Here is an 11,884-nt window from a genome sequence, read left to right on the forward strand (position 1 = left end):
TAGCAGATTGGTTAACATGACAAAACAGGAAAATGATAAATGTTGGGAAAGATGTGGGAAAATTGGAACACTAATGCTGGAATTGTGAACTGATCTAACCATTCTGGAATACAATTCGAACTATGCCCGAAGGGCTATAAAACTGTGCGTACCCTTTGACCCAGCAATGTAACTTCTAGGTCTATATGCCAAAGAGATCATAGAAATGGGAAAGTGTCTCACATGTACAAAAATATTCATAGCAACTCTCTTTGTGGTAGCCAAAAACTAGAAATCAAGGGGATGCCCATCAATTGGGGAGTGGCTGAACAAGTTGTGGTATATGAATGTAATGGAATACTATTGTTCCGTAAGAAATGATGAGCAGGCAGACTTCAGAAAAACCTACTTGAAAGACTTACATAAACTGATACTAAGTGAAGGGAGCAGAACCAGGAGAACATTGTACATAGTAACAAGCAACATTGTGTGATGACTAACTGATAGACTTAGCTGTTCTCAGCAACGACTCATGATGGAAAATCCACATCCAGAAAAAGAACTATGGAGTTTGAATGAAGATTGAAGCACACTATTTGCTTTCTTTTGTTTGTTTCTTCTTTCTCATGGTTGCTCTCATTAGCTCTAATTCTTCTTTACATCATGACTAATGTAAAAATGTGTTTGATATGAATGTATATGTAAAGCCTATATCAGAGTACATGCTATCTTGGGAAAGGGAGAGGGAAGGGAGAAAATTTAGAAATCAAAATCTTATGGAAGTGAATGTTGAAAACTAAAAATAAATAAATATTTTTTTAAAAAAAAAAGAAACAGGAAGGAAAGATGGGAGGGGGGTGTGACATGACCTCCACCTCCCTGGGTTAGACTGGGATCTTTGAGGTTCAGAATCTAGGGCCTTCTCTGTCTTCTTGGGACAGAGTATTAGGTATATAAGAGCCCCTAGGCCTGGGTTGTCTTGGCCTTGAATGGGAAGCACATCTCACAACTCCCTCCCACATACCTAACTTCAGCAAAATTCTGAAGTCCACAGCTGATTAAATAATGAAATTTAAGAAATCCGATGAGAAACAGTATCTTCCTCTATTCTAGAACTATATAAAAAGTCAGAAGTTTATGGATAATAGGAAATGAGGCTCTCCCAGCAAAGCTAGTGCCAGCACAGGGTAGCTTCCTAGCATAGCCAGAGACTACCCAGAGAAGTAAGATGTGTAGTCTGTGAGGCTCTGTGTTCAGAAGCAGAAAGAACAAAAAGTTAATCTGAGGATGCTCCAGGATGGAATCTTTGGAAGCCCTGGGGAACTGAAATAGGCATCAACTAGTGACCAGCTAGGTGCCTCAGTGCTCAGGTCAATATTACTTGAAGGGAGAGGTATGGTGTAGGGAGCAACTTGCCTAGGGGGACTTACTTGTCAGAGGCCTGTTTTGGAGGAGGCTGGACAGAAAGAACTCTTAAGATGTTGGTGCTCCCTCAACTGGTGATGTTTACAAGTATTTCTTCATTTGTGACTTTATTAAGTTTTGCCTTCTGATATCTCAGTAGTAATATTCCAAATAAATGTTTTGGTTTAGTCTTGAATGAAGAAAGCTTATTATATTTTGCAGTTCAACCCTGAAAAATAGCTACTATGAATATCACATTGGTGTTACACCTCCCTAGGGTAACGCTGGTTGTGCTAAAGTGCCCCACACACAGGTGACTGAAAATAAAGAACGAAGAACAAAACAAAGAAGATAAAAATCTGACTTTAATTCAAATCATAACCCAAATAAACCTAATTCCAACATTAATCCTAATTGTAATCCTAACTCTAATCTTAACCAATTCTCCAAGTAGCCCTGCTTGGTTTGGACACACACACACACACACACACACACACACACACACACACACATACACGGAAGTGAAGATGAGGTTAAAAATAAAGAAGCAATATTTTTAATAAACTAATAACTTCTATAACACTTTCCAAAATCATGCTTTTGCAAACTTCTCCTAACTACAGTACTATCTACATAAATTCGTCAAAGACAACGACTATTATTTTTCATCATTGTCACTCCAGTGCCCAATCAACAAAGAGCATCACAAATAATAGTTATTTTATAAACATGCTTAATATTCAAAAATGATTAATATTTTCAGTGGTGCTTCCTTGCTCTTTCTTTCCATCCCTTGGCAATCCCCAATTCCTTCATTCTGTTGATATCCCACTATTCAGAGATGCATGAACCAAATGCATAAAATGTCTTTTCCAGTCACAAAGCCCAGAAAAGTGCAAATGGGCAAAAAAGAGAGGCTATAGTGAATCTGCTTCATTAATTAAATTACTGAATGCCAGACTTCCTTTAAGCTGTGACCAGGCTTAATTAAGTCCAATCTAAAGCCTCTACACCTGGAATTAATCAAAATCAGGTACTATATACCCTTTATACAAGTTCTTCCTGAGTACTAAGTACTAAGGGCTATTGAGAATCCAAGTCACTTGGTTCACATGAACTGCATCCTCTGGCCCTAAGCAAACTACCAGGTGTGTGTCAATTCACTCTTAATGATGTAGAAAAGATCATGGTTAACAGGACAGGTACCACAAGATTGGAGAAGGGCAAATGTGCTGATTTTCAAATAAAGGAAAGAAAAAAGAATCTTCAAACTATGGGATGGGAAGCTTGATTTGTACTTCTGGAAAATTATAGAATGAATCGTTAAAGAGGTATTTGGAGAGCACCTTAAAAGGGAACCATGGATTACAAAGAGGCATCATGGTTTCATCAAGAACACGTCTTGCCAGATTAACTTAATTTCCTCTTTTACCAAGATGAGGGGAATTCTGTGGATATATTTTACCTAGATTTTAGTGAAGCTTTGGATAGCTATCTCACATTCTTCTTGGGATGAAAATGGAGAAATGTAGATTTGGTAATAATGCAATCACATTGACCATTGGTTGGGTATCTGGACTCAAAGAGTAGTTAATGGCTCAATATCAACATGGTGGAGATCTCCAGTGGTATCTATGCTTGGCCTTATGCTGTTTAACACTTTTTCTTAATGACATAGATTGTATGTTCATTGCATTTGATGATAATGCAAAATTGAGGGAGGGGTGATAGCTACCACAATGGATGAAAGGGCCAGCATCCAAAAGAATATTACTAGACTAGAGCACTGGGCTAAATTCAGTTGTTCTTAGATACAAAAAAAAAATCAGTATCATAAGCATAAGATGGAAGAGACATGATATGTTAGTATCAAAATCTTCTAGGGTTTCTCTCTGCCTCCACTCCCTCCACAATGAACATTAGGCAAGTTCTTTCCCTAAAAGACAAAGATGGCAATCCCAAAACATCATGATTGGCCCAGACAGCTAAGACTCAAGCCACAATCTTTTAGTGGAATCAGGTCAGTTAATATGGTGTTCTAGTCACCTTATAGTCACACATAAGAAGGCCCCTACACATGAAGTAGGGCTCTTGACACTTGGTGGATATCTCAAGACAATGCAGGTCTTCATTCTCTGCCTTGGTGACCCAATGAGCAGTACAGAGAATTTCCCACATTGAAAAGGATGAATACTAACAGGAAGAACTCAAGAACTCAAGCTCTGGCATGATCAACCAAATCCCTTGAAATTGTCTGAGTTACCCCTTGTGAGGAGACCTGACTTTATCAACAAGGATGGACCAATCAGGGGCAGTGACATTCTGGCCTGCAATATCTGGCCCAGTATGGGGTAGGGAGGGAAAGAGAATTAGACTCAGGAAATAAGGGACAGCACTTGCCCCACCATGGGAGAGGCACACTTTGCTTTGACGTAGGGGTACAGTCAGGCCTCTGCATAGGGTAGATCACAGCTCAAGCAGTGGCAGTTGTCCTGCCCTGGCAAATGATATGGAAGTATCATAATACAACTCAGGTCCCAGTCCCACATAGGGGGTAGCATTTGATCCAGTGGGGCAAGCACCAATGGCAATGACAGAGCAACAGTAACAGAGTGGGGAACCTCAGAAGTGGGAACAAGTCCTGGCAAAATCTAGCCTTTGCTTAATGTAATCTAAAACCAGCTGGTTCCATGTTACTCTAAGACAACTCCTCTGCATAGAGGACCTGGAGAACAAATGGGTGACATTGTTGGGGGGTGGCTTGCTTTCAGGCAATAAAGGGGAGGTGAATGCAAACCTATCCCCTACAGGAGGAGAAATCCTTAGAAGCCCCTAATAGAGCAAATGTTTGGGATTCCTTCCCCACCATGAGGCTTACAGAGAGAGGAAAGTCCTGGCTGTGGGACCTGGGGACATTAAATGGGTACAAGACAATTCTTCCTGACTCCTAATCAGGATCGATGACTTTACAGGAAGTATCATCATTTTTGCTGTAGCCCTGATTTTCCTGTGCTGCTCCTCCTCGGTCACCCCTTTATATAGAGACATAATCTAAACTGCAAAAATTTGGCATCTGCTGCCCTATGGTTCAGATCTAGGAATTTCAATGTTTCTAAAGGGGAAGATGAAGCCTGGGATTTCTGTTCTTAGTTCTTCCATATTCAGACACACCTTCAGGAGGCTTACATTATTTGTTTTCTTTTGTCATCTTTCTAGCTTAGTGTTCTTTTTCCTCCTTTGGTGCTACTTATATCAGGCTGCTTGGATTCCTGAGATCAGCATATAATAAATAATAAAAAATTACTTAAGTGGTAGAAAGTTTTCTTGAAGGCCTTAAGGGTCTTGCCACCAAGGGATAGGGTATAGTGAGTACAATACTCTAGCCCTCACCCCCATGCAAGTGTTTTCTTAAAAGGTATTGAAATCATCCTCCAGATTTAATTGGCTCAGAAGATTCAAGGCATCATTTCCTGGTTGTCTGAGTACTAAAAGCCCTAACAGAGCTCCAGACATTCTTTCACACTTGACTGGTAGACCCCTATGATGAACTCAGAGGCAAGAAAACTTCACTCAGTTGAATCAATTCTTAGTGTTCCTAGACCAGGAGTGGGGAACCTGCAGACTCAAGGCCACATGTGGTTCTCTAGGTCCTCAAGTGTGGCTCTTTGACTGATTCCAAACTTCAGAGAACAAATCCTCTTAATGAAAGGATTTGTTCTGTAAAACTTGGATTCAGTCTAAGAGCCACACTTGAGGACTGTAGCAGTAAGCATCCCAGCATACACAGGAGGCTCTTAGATTTGCTTTTCTAAAAGAAAAGCAACTTTTGAGGGGTCAACAATCACTTTAATCAAACACATATACTAACAAAGAAAATACAAGCAGGACCAACAAACAGGGCTTCCAACTGTCTGACCACAGGCAATCCATAAATCATTACCACAGAGAAAAGTACCAACATATGGGTTTCCAAAGCCAGGGGGCTTCTTAAAACAGCTGCCCAGAGTCTCATCTGGCACATGAACCTTGTTCCAAAAACTAAGAACCAAAGCAAAACTCACCTCAGAGTATATGACCCAGTGCCTCACCAGCAATCAGCAAAAGGTGTGGGCCCCATACAAAACAAGCTTCCCCCAATCAAGCCTCCCTCAATAGTACCATCTGAGGCCTATCAATGGGTGGAAAATATTTTTAACTCCCATTACAAGGACCTAGAAGACCACATGTGGCCTCGAGGTCACATGTTCCCCACACCTGCCATACCACCATTCACCATATGCTTGGTGAATCTCCTTTTGTTAATTGTTGAATGTCTTGAGTGTCTCATTTTACTCTACTATGATACATAACTAACAGGGAACTGGCCTGAGTCAGACCCAGCCCAGAACACCCATAAAAATGAATTGCCATTACAGTCAGTCTTCAGAAGAAATTCTACAGGGAAGAAATACAATTACTAAGGAAAATAGGTTTGATAAATTGGATCTATGCAACCTTCCATGAACATGGCAGATCATTCCAAAAACAGTTTAGAATAATCTGACACTCTGTTTCCCATAATAGAGAAAGAAGCCTAGAGTTTTAATGAACTCTAGCTTTTGGAGAGTCCACATTCCTCACCTGGGTATCCATCATTTATTGAGTCATCCCCAAAAAGATTAGAACTCTAGGAGACCTACAATGAGGCATTCAGTAGTCTCTGCTCCAAGACCCTTTGGACTCTGTAGGGTGCACATTTTTGGAGGTCTCTGATCATAAAGACCAAGTTAATTAGAGATTTTGGCAGGCACCTGGACTTCATTAAGAGGAACAAAGCTTCCAGGAATAAGGGTGGTAGTTCCACTATACTCTGCCCTCACTCATTTTGTGTCCAGTTCTAGGCATTACAATTAATTAAAGACATTGATAAGCTTGAGATTGTCCAGAGAAGGGCAATCAGGATAGTGAAAAGTCTTGAGTCCATTTTATATGAGGATTGTTTGAGGTTACTGAGCATATTTTACCTGTAGAAAGTAAGACTTGGGAAGAGAGGAGATATGATGACTAAATTCAAATATTTAAAGGGTGGGGTTGTCATGTGGAGTAGGAATTAATTCCATTTGTCCCCAGAGAGAAGAACCAGGAACAATAAGTAGAAATTACAAAAAAGGCAAATTTAGGCTCAATATCATGAAAAACTTCCAACAATTATGGCTATCCAAAAGTAGAAATGAGCTGTCTAGAAAGGTGGCAAGTTATCCCTCCTTGGAGATCTTCAAGGAGAGACCAGACAGAACCACTTGTTGGGTATGTTATAGAGGGAATTCATTTCATAAATGGGTTAGACAAGGTGGATGATGAGATATGTTCCAATTTTCAAATTTTATGATTCTAGGATTCTCCCTTTAGAAACATTCAATCTGATCTGAAGCTGTTTGTCTTTTGTTCTTGAAGAGGACCATGACATCAGGGAGGTGATGCCATGACTTGCAAGTGCATTGGATTTAAGTGAGGGAGGGCTGTGCAAAGTCACCAGTCTCACTTTCTCCTCCAGAGCCTCTTGGGTCCAGTGAAGAGATATAGATCAGGATGCCTGGAGATGGCCCTGGATGAAGTATCTGAAGAGCTGTCATGTGGAGGAGAAAGCAGAATGAGGAGGACTAGGTAGAAATTTCAAAGAAGTCCATTTGTACTTGATGTCAGGAAAAATTTCCTAACGATCAAAGCTGTACACAAATAGGATGGACTCTCTTGGGAAGGAATGGGATTCCTCCCATTGGAGGTCTTCAGGACGTGCATGGATTCAGAGAGGATGCCTTTGGAGGAAAGAGTTGCAATAGAGTCGGTAAGGTCCCTTCCAACTTAAGGGTTCCATGATTCTGTAACTCCTTCTCAGAGTGAAGGGGAGAGGGGATGGAGAAGAAAACTCTTCCTAACTACTATTCTGTAGCCAATAACCAGACAGTGTTCCTCCACTAGGTTCCCCTATCATCACTACTCAAGCTAAGGAAGGCTGATTTCTCTTTTGTGTGCTCAGCTACTGAAAAAATCTTTACCTTCAAACTTTTAATTTTTGCAAGAGCATGGTGGTAAACTACTTCTCCTTCTGTACACTGCCTAACAGGAATTATCCAGGCCATAGTTATTTTCTTCTTCCTCTTCCCTTGAAGTTATAACAGAAGAAGATAGGATTCAGTAGGAATCAACTACATTCCTTCTTTCTTTATAGCAATATATCTTTATATAATATGATTATGTAACATGTCTTTATAATAATATGGAGAATTAGAAATTATTAATTCTCTTTAGCTTTAAATAGAATATCAGGGGCCAAGCACCTCTCTGCCAAGACATGTGGTCAGACAGAGGCAATAAATCTTAAGCTCTGGAACAAGAAAAGTAAGGCCCAACAGAAAAGAGAAACACTTCCACTGTGTGCAAAATTGGAAAGTGTTTTGGCTTCTTTTGGGGAGGGGATGAAGAATAAAAGACTAGAATAGAGTAGGGGGAAATCAACAAAGGCCTTCTGGTAGTGGTTTCAAAGGAGATGGATATAACTAGCACATATTACATTCAATGAGTATTTGACTAATTAATGAGGAGGGGAGGAATTAAAGCAAGCGAGGGAAGGAAAATGGTTGATATGAAGGGTCAGAGGCTAGAAGGAAGCCCTTCATAACATGGCTTCAACCTACCTTTCAAGGCTGATGATACTTTACACACATCATGATCTGACTAAACCAGCCTTGTCTCTGTTTCTCACATATGACATTCAGTCTCTCATCTCCTTGTCTTTACACAGGTTGTCCTCTGTGTCTGGAATGTACTCTCCCCTCATCTCCATGTCTCATAATTCCTAACTTCCTTCAAAGCTAAGCCACTGCCTGAAAGAAGCCTTTCATTGTCTTCAGTTGCTAGTGCTTTTTCTATATCCATCCTTCCCCAACATACACACACAAAACCAGATATATAGTAATGGCCATGAGGTATAAACAGTATAGATTTCTTAGAGGCCCATCCCCTAATGCATGGTCCACGGTAACCTAGTTGAAGCTGCAATTTTCTCTAATAGCCAAGTTAGGGGTGGAGGGCGTTAGGTGATGCTAGAAATAGGATCCATGTCCAAGGATAGGGTACTATGGGAGTAAATATATATTCCAACACCTGAGTACAGATGAGTCTGAGTATAGCTCTGTCATACAAGGGCAGCAATAGAAAAGAGCTATCCAAAAAAGGGCAGGAAATCTTTTCTTTAGGAGTTGAAGGGATTTTTGAGGTCATAACCCCTATATGATAAATAATCCCCAAGAAATAGGTGAGACGAGAATTTTGCACTTCAAATTAAAAGTCATTCATTTTTTATGATATCACAATAATAGGGCACCCTCTAATGCCTGAGGACTGGACCAGAAATGTAAGGTGGTTACCAAAGGAAAGCTAGTTAAGGCAGGGAGGACAAGTGTCCGCATTTCACTCTAGGCAGACAGTTCCAGAGTCCAAAAGGTTAGAAAATCAGCTAGAGCAGAATTGGCAATATGGATGGTAAACTCTGATCTTAAGGAAAAGCTATTTCCTCTCTGCTATTTTAAACTTGATGTTGGCAGCTCTGAGCACAAAAGTATTAACTAGGGCAGGAAGGAGGTCAGAATCCTGAAGGGGAATCCTGTCCCAGATTGATGAAAAGACAGAGATGCCACTACTAGGCCTGTATCCCAAAGAGATCAAAGAAAAGAGAAAAGATCCTACATGTATAAAAATATTTATAGCAGCTCTTTTTGTGGTGAAAAAAAAATTGGAAACTGAGGGGATGCCCATCAATTGGAAAATGGCTGAGCAAGTTGTGATATCTGATCGTGATGGAACACTATTGTGCTATAGGAAATGATGAGCAGGATGCTTTTAGAAAAACATGGAAAGGCTTATGCAAAATGAGATGAGCAGGACCAGAACATGTACACAGTAACAGAAACATTGTCTGCTGATCAACTGTAAATGACGTAGTTATTCTAAAGCAATATAAGACAATTCCAGAGGACTTACAATGAAAAATGTTATCCACCTCCAAAGAAAGAAATGGAGTCTGAATGCAGATCAAAGCATACTTTTTTTTTTTTACTTCTCTATGTTTCTTGGTTTTTTCTTTCTTTTGCAACGTAACTAATATGGAAACATTTTGCATGACTTCACATGTATAGCATATCAAATTGCTTGCCTTCTCAAGGTGGGGAAGGGAAGGAGAGAGGGAGAGAATTTGGAACGAAAAAAATTTTTAAACTTTTTTTTAAAAAGTAGATAAGATCAGAGTGTGGTGGAGGAAGAGAAAGACGGATGCTAGGCTTGCTTTACAAGCCTCAAGTATCAACAATTCTGAGGAGGAAAACATGGGACTTGTCTGGAGAGATCTTAAGTGGATGAATAAAGAACTCACCAACCAACTTGTATTTTAAAAAGATATGTATGGAAAATGGAAGCAAAGGCAAATAAGATGATGAATATAAAGTATGGCACAATCCCATAAGAATAATGTCAGGAATACTAAAAAAGTTCAAAATGAGCCGAGACTGTTAACTCGATGGCTCATTCATTGTCCCCAGCCCTGCTTATCAATCAGTGCTGAGGAAGGTTCTGACGGAGGAGAAACCAAGTCTGTAGCTTTTTGTTTTACCTCCAAATTCTTGCTACCTTGGGGAGGCACTGAGATGTAAAGGTCCAACCTCTTTTGCTGAGGTGGACCAATCTGGATTGTCTTAAAGTTGCCTATAAAAGCTGTCTCCATCTCGAAGCCACTGCTGAATTCCAAAGATCAGCCTGTCAACCTGACAAACTTATAATGAAATCCTTTTAATTAATCAGGGTGGAAAGCCCAAATGAAGAATTTTCCTTTCAACTAAAGTACAATGAAATGTAACAAAAAAAGTTTTCCCATTTCAAAAAAGAAGGAAATGAGTATAGTATCTCTAGAGGAAGCTAGGTAGGTAGTACAAGGAATAGATCACTAGATCCGAAGTCAGAAAGAGCTGAGTTCAAATATGTCCTCATATATTAATAGCTCTGTAAACTTAGTCTAGTCACTTAACCTCTGCCTCAGTTTTCCCATCTGTAAAATGGAGATAAATAATAGCCTTACCTCCCAGGGTTGCTGAGAGGATAAAATGAGTTAATATTGGTTAAGTGTTTTCCAAACCATGAAGTGCTTTATAAATCCTAACTCCTAGAGTATACAAATTATCCGACTGTGATCTTCACTTTGTTTCCTGGCAAAATTAATTTGTTAAACATATTATTAGTGAATATCTAGAAAAGGAAGTAGTGATCACAAAGAGGCTTCAAGGACACCATCATCATGTTTTTTTATTTGACAGGATTACTTAATTGGTGGGTCAAGGGAATGCCATAAAGTGCTTGTGCAGATTTTTAATCAGTATTCAATAAAGTATATTACACTATTCATGTTGAAAAATGTCAAGAGCTAAAGGTTAGACAAGAAAGAATTAGACAGATTCAGAACTGGACGAATGGACAGACTCAAGGAGTAGTCTCTAATAGTTCAATGTAAATTTGGCAAGTCTCCAGTGCAATGCCCCAGGCTTCTGCTCTATTTAAGATAGTAGGGAGGAGATGGGGATCATAAATGCTTAAAGCATTTTATGTGTAAAGCATAAAAGGCTCATCCAATTTATAGATAACCCAAAGTTAAGAAGAGATAGTTAACAATAACCTTCCAAACTGACTCCTTCCCTATGTTGTCATTTTTCAATCCTGTTGGATTCTTCATGACCTATTCAGGGTTTTTTCACAAAGTTACTTTAATGGTTTGCCATTTCCTTTCCCAGCTCATTTTTACAGATGAGGAAACTGAGGCAGAGTTGAGTGACTTACCCAAGGTTACACAGTACTAGTGTCTCAGGCCAGACTTGAACTCAGAAAGATAAGTATTCCTGACTCCAGGCTGGCACTTTATCCACTGCACCACCTAGCTGCCCATCCACATTGCTGCCAAAGTGGTATTCCCAAATTACCAACCATGTCATTCTCTTTACACGAAAAACTTCAGCAGCTTCCTCTTAGCTCCAGGATAAAAGCAGGATAAAATGCAAGTTTCTGTTTGATGCTTAAAGCTTTATAGGCTTATTATATATTATTCCCATTCATGTCTTCTTTGGTCAGATCAAAGCACTTGCTGTTCTTCATATGTTTCATCTTCTGTCTGTCTTCGCACAGGCTGTCCCCTATACCTAATATACACTCCTTCTTTACCTGTATCTCCATGAATCCATTGCTTCCTTCAAAGCTCAGTTCAAATGTGACATTCAACAAAAGCCTCCTCCTCCTTAAAATTAATTGGAATATAATTTCATATTTACATGTTATTTCCCCCCAATAGAGTACATGCTCCTTGAGGGTAGGGATTATTTCTTTTTTTTTCCTCTGTGTACCTAGTATAGTGCCTGAGCCATAGTAATATGTGCTCAATAAATCTTACCAAATCATCAGATGACAGAGGATCCCAAAAGATCTAGAA

The sequence above is a fragment of the Notamacropus eugenii genome, chromosome 2 (assembly GCF_028372415.1).
Source record: "Notamacropus eugenii isolate mMacEug1 chromosome 2, mMacEug1.pri_v2, whole genome shotgun sequence".
Classification (NCBI taxonomy): domain Eukaryota; kingdom Metazoa; phylum Chordata; class Mammalia; order Diprotodontia; family Macropodidae; genus Notamacropus; species Notamacropus eugenii.